This window comes from Xenopus laevis, chromosome 1L, assembly GCF_017654675.1.
Source record: "Xenopus laevis strain J_2021 chromosome 1L, Xenopus_laevis_v10.1, whole genome shotgun sequence".
In the NCBI taxonomy this organism is placed as follows: Eukaryota; Metazoa; Chordata; class Amphibia; order Anura; family Pipidae; genus Xenopus; species Xenopus laevis.
In genome coordinates this window covers 90,751,580-90,757,876 of record NC_054371.1, presented here as the reverse complement: position 1 = coordinate 90,757,876, position 6,297 = coordinate 90,751,580, and positions in this window count along the sequence as shown.

The following is a 6,297-nucleotide window of genomic DNA, read 5'->3' as shown; positions in this document are numbered from 1 at the left end:
ACATAAGTATGTGGCCTTTAGGGGCCCTAAAAGGAAGACACCCCATATGATGTATCATCCTCTGTCATTACAGTCACTGTGAAAGCAACACATTCCCCCAAATCCAAAATGGGTAAATACGTCTTTATAAGTCAAAGTACTAAACCGCACAGCATTCCTAAGGTTGGCAAAAGCTTCCATTTTGCAGCATCCAATCTCCCACATAACATTAGGTACCAAGATAAATTACCCTAAATATGAATGCCAGGGATTCACTGAAAACTTTGATGCCAAATGTGTATAGGTTTACCAAAGTATGTGGCATTTATAGACCCCATAATTTACCTTGTGCATGCTAATTAAAAAACACACCCAGTTTTATGTGTGGTAAAAGCTGCATAAAAGTACAGTGACCCCTGAAAACCATATATTTTTGGAAAGTAAACATTCTGTAAAATTCAACAAGGGTAAATAGTTTCCTGCAGGAGAACCTGGGATCTGGTACCCCACTGACAGTTCAGGTAAGAAACAACAGTCGAGTTGTATCCTTATAGCATGACCTTTGATTAGGTCAGAAAAAATCATGAGGGCATTGAAAACTGCCCTTATTTCCCTGAAATTTGATCCATAGCATCCCAGGTGCCCTGAGCAGTATGCTTCCCTAGATGCATTACCCATCCTTTGGCTGAAGCAGTGGTTGTTAAAATAAGCTGTCAGTTCCAGAATTGTCCTTCCCCTGGTGTATCTGGCTAGATGAAGCCACCAGTCTAGGGGATTCATCGCTTCTTGTGAGATTACCCAGGTGGAATCCAGAGAGTCCTCTGATTTGTCCCAGAGTCTCAGTAGTTCCTGCTGGAGAGGGTGCATGTGCATTTTAGCACTAGAGCCTCTATGGAAGGTGTCATTAGCCCTAAAACCATCATCATCTGTCTCACAGAGACATGAGATGGATTCCTGAGGCAATTGACAAGGTCTATGGTCTTGGAGATCCTCTGGGGAGTCAAGGGGACTATCATCTTCTCTGTGTTGATACACATTCCCAAGAACTGCTTTTGTCTTGAAATTCTTCTCATTGACAATCCATCTGAAATACTGTAGCACACTCAGAGATCTCTCAAGATGTTTTCGAAGGAGAGAAGCAGACACTGCTCTGAGAAGCCAGTCGTCTAGGTAGGGTATAACATGTACTCTTGACAAAGAACAGCCGCAACTGAGGCAACAACCTTGGTGAATACCCTTGGAGCAGTGGCATAACTAGAAGTCACAGGGCCCCCCTGCAAAAATACATTTTGGGCTAATTATCCTAATTAAATATCCTAATTCATTCTACAAAGCTTTGCTATAACCACAAGCATATAATGTGTAGAAGGAGTACATCCACACAGATTTAAACTGCAAAATGTCTGTCTACCATCGTCACAATCTATGCATCTTTCCAGCTGCCGGGATTTCTGAACTTTCACCAGTAACACTGGGTGCCGAAACAAAGCTGATAATTTTGGGGTGCTTTTGAATTGAGGTTTTCTTCCCTTTTCTTTGTACACTTTGTGCACAACTCTGGTGATGGTATTTGGACATAGTGAGTGGTAGAATTAAAGCATAACCTTCTCTTCATTCACTTAGATTGTCAAGTCTGGTATTCTGGAAGCTAACACCCCTGAACCATGTGCATTGCATGATCTCTGATGGCATGGAATGCGCATTACCATCTTTCTGCTTCTCAGAGACTATAAGAAGCCTGAACATGGTCCAAAGCGATGGGTATCTGGATTACCCAGTGTAACAATGTTGTGGCCCTGACAACATAGTGCTAGTTTTAAGGGTCATAATGCCCTGCTATACAAATAGCTAAGATCTCAGTCATAAAGCTGGACTGCTGCTTCCAATGGGGATCAGATAGGATATTTGTAGCCACTGGGATAGAATGGTCTGTTATACAGATAGCTAGAATCTCAGTCATAAAGCAGGGCAGGACTGCTGCTTCCAATGGGGATCAGATAGGATCTGTGCAGCCACTGGGACAGAATGGTCTGTTATACAGATAGCTAGAATCTCAGTCATAAAGCAGGGCAGGACTGCTGCTTCCAATGGGGATCAGATAGGATCTGTGCAGCCACTGGGACAGAATGGTCTGTTATAAAGCATTTACTAGCATCTTGCTGTCACTGCACACAGAAAATGCACTAGTGTTATTGGTGTTTTCTCATGTCCACTTTGTATTCACACCCAACAGAAAAAAAAGTAACAGCAGTCCCCAGTCAAAAATAAAGGGCAAATCAAATATGGTAAAAATAATCATGATTACACAAGTCATTGACTGGATGGTAGGGCTTAGGTACAGAATTTTTTTTTTTTTTTACCAATCAATCAATAGTCTAGTGTCATCAATATAATACTCCCTGTCTCTCCCCAAAGATTCCACATTTTTAGGTACCCAGTAGTAGCTGTTGCTGATAATTGCATGTGAAGACATACCTGTGACTTTCTGTGTGTCACGTGTGAAGACTCTCTGTGTGGGTGGATTGGTGGCTCAGCAGCTGGGGACTTTTAAGGGAGGCCCAGGCCAGGTCAAAACAGTCACACTTCAGTTCACTCCTGAAGTCTCACCACCAATTTTATTTTACAAGGGAAGGGGGGCAGGAGGGAATCCATTTCCTACATTAAATGTTATTGGTGGTCAAACCTTACATGTAGGTGAATGAATGGCCAGGCAGCAAGGGAGCTGCAACCACCCACCTGTCCAGCCTCTCCAGAATCAGTCAGACAGGAGCCCTGCCTGCAACTCAGTGGTTGGGATGTGGGGGCAGGGCCATCCAGGGACTGTGTGGCCAATACATAATGTAGTGTCCTGCCCCCTCTCCAGTCCTGTGTACTCTGCAGTGATGTGGGGGCGACCAGCAGGCGGGCAGGGTGGGGAGGTAGACAGAGGCGGGCCCAGCCAGGGTCTCTGCAGCCACTTGCTATGTGTTCAGCTAGAGCGGAGGGAGAGGAAAAGTAAGTTAGTTACTGCACCCTGCGGCCCGCCCCTACCCCACGCACAGCAGCAAAAGAATCTGCAATTAGGAGTGAGGGAGCACAAGTGTAATAGTGGTTTAGTGGCAAAATATAACAGACCAGTAAACTCCTTTCCGGGCCCCCTCTCCTCCTGGGCCCCCCGTATCTGCGGGGTCTGCTTCCACGGTAGTTACGCCAGTGCCTTGGAGGAGAAGTGATACCAAAGGGTAGGACACAGAATTGAAAATGACAAAGCTGACTCCCACAGCTATTCTTAGTAGCTTCCTGTGTACCCGAAAAACAGGGAAATGCAAATAAGCATCCTTCGGGTCTATGGTCGCAAGGTAATCTCCGGGCTCATCTGAAGGGCTGCCCTCACCGTCTTCATCCTGAAAAATTATTCTGAATAAACTGGTTCACAAACCTCAGATATATTATGGTGCGGAAAGATCCATCTGGCTTGGGAACGAGGAAACCTGTGGAATATGTGCCGCAATCTTCTTCTAAAAAATGAACTTCTTCTAACACCCTCTTTTTGCAAAAAGTAAAGATAGCCTCTTCTAAGGCTTCCTGCTTTTGTGGAGATTAACTTTGGGGAGTTTGCACAAATCTTGGAGGAGGAGATGCAAAAAATTATTTTCTGTAACCTTGCTCTACCAGTTGCAAAACTCACTGATCTGAAATCAAGGTCTAGAAAAAGAAAACTAGTCTTCCACCCACTGGAAGATCTCTGGCATCAGAAGTCCTACCTACGAGTTGAGGACAGAGACTTACCTCTACCTCTTGCTACTCTAGAAGATCCACCTTGTGATCTGAAAGGTTGGGACTTCTCTTTGTCCTTTTCACCATATCTAGATTGTCTGGGTCTAACTGGAGAACTCTTTTGCCTGCAAAAAATTACTCTTCTACCTCATTCTCTGCCTACCTTGAGGCAGGATTTTGCCCTTCTCAGACATCTTTTCCATGAGAGTATCTAATTTGGCGCCAAAAAGATGACCAAACTCAAATGGCATATTGCAAAGGTTATTTTTGGATGAGGTGTCCGCAGACCACAGCTAAAGCAAGATGGCTCTCCTGGCTGTGTTGGAAAGGGCCATATTCTTAGAGGCTAGCTGGAAGAGTCACAGAAAAATGTGGATGCTAGCTTAATGCCCTTCAGGGGAGAGATCCCTAGGGACTTATTAATTAACATTCTCCTCCAGCTGTGAAAGCCAGTTACTCAAGGCTCTAGATATACATACAGTTTATATCATAGACATATACTATGCCTGTGTTACCTCTTCAAGTGGATTAAATTCCAGAAGTATCTATTTAGTTATTGAATGTGTACAATCTTTGCAGTTCCACCAGATTTTTAAGATTCAACAAATGAAGATTTTTTTACATAAATTGAAGGCAATTGAGTGGCAAAGCTCACACCAAATTTTCCTTCAAGAATCACTGGTGCCCCAGTTAAGAAATTAGTTTTGTGTGTCTAATTCAATGTGGGTAATCCTACCTCCCCCATAATAGCAAGGGCCCACCTAAATATTATATTTTACTATTCAACACACAGATAGTTGATCTTTATTTCAACAATATTGATAAAGGTAATATAACAAATATCATGCACATTTGCATGTTGTAGTCCACTGTAATTTACATTCAAATGCAAATTTCATATGTGGAAAAATTAATGTAGCCTCTACCTTTTTCACTAGCTAATATGCCTAAAATTAGAATTAGGTGTACCAGATCAGGTGTCAATGGTTAAAACATTAGAAAATCTAGGAGCAATGTGACTTAATATCTCCAAGTTTGGTTTGTGCATAAGAAAGAAGGTTATATATGCCTTCAAGTCTGGGAAACAATTTGAAAAGATCACCAAACAATTGGACATTAAAGCGATACTGTCATGGGAAAAAAATTTCTTCTGCACAGAAATCCATTTCTCAAAAGAGCAATCAGATTTTTTTATATTTAATTTTGAAATCTGACATGGGGATATACATATTGTCAGTTTCCCAGCAGCCCCAAGTCATGTGACTTGTGCTCTGATAAACTTCAGTCACTATTAACTGCTGCACTGCAAATTGGAGTGAAATCATCCCCCTCCCTTCCCCCCCTCCCCAGCAGCCTAACAAAAGAACAATGGCTGCCTGGTATATCTAAGAACAGCACTCAATAGTAAAAGCCATGTCCCACTGCGTCACAAGTGGAGAAAATCTCAAATTAATGCCAACATGGCAGTACTCATGCAGCCTGAAAACAGAGCTAAAATGCTCAAAGAAACCTTCAAGAGCCCTAGAATTTGATCAAGGGACCTACAAGCAGCTGTCACCATTATTGATATCAAAGTGCATAAGTCTTACATTAAAAAATATATATATTTACTTGGGAGGTGTTCCAGGAAGAAACCTTTACTGTCTTGGAAAGAATATAAGGGCAAGACTAACGTTTGCCCATGAACACCTATGTAAAGACCAACAATTTGATCTGGACAGATAAGATAAAAAAAGAGTCATTTGAACACAGTACTAAACAACGCTTGGCTAAAACCAGAGCACGCATTTAATCATTAGAATTAGGGATGCACTGAATCCACTATTTTGGATTCGGCCGAACCCCTGAATCCTTTGTGAAAGATTCGGCCGAATACAGTACCGAATCCGAACCCTAATTTGCATATGCAAATTAGGGATAGGAAGGGGAAAACATTATTTACTTCCTTGTTTTCTGACAAAAAGTCCTGTGATTTTCCTCTCAGCCCCTAATTTGCATATGCAAATTAGGATTCGGTTTGGCTGGACAGAAGGTTTCGGCCGAATCCTGCTAAAAAAAACAAATCCTGGCCGAATCCCGAACCGAATCCTGGATTCGGTGCATCCTTAATTAGAACCTCATACCAAATGTAAAGCATGTGTTACGCCTGGTCTCCCAAACCCAGAGTAGGCTGAGTCAATAACAAGCTGGCAATGCTGTACACAATCGTGATGCAGAAGCGTAGTCGAGGTCACTGGCTGATTCAGAATACATAAACAGCGCTACAAAAGCAAGATCCAGGAGAGTAGTCAGAATACTAGCAGTGGTGAAGACAGGCAGCAGTCAGGAGCAGGGATAGGCAAAGTCAATCACCGAACAACACACTAGAAACGCACCCAGGAACTACTAAAATAGACCTACGATGGGCAATGAACATTGGCTTGTGAGCCCTTTAAATATTTGAATTTTCACTCCGAAGCGCAATGACATCACACGCATCGGCGTTAAACCAGGAATCGTCGAAGGACGCAAATCATTTTCCTTTCATTACCCCCCCTCAAGAGGGGGCCACTGGACCCCTAG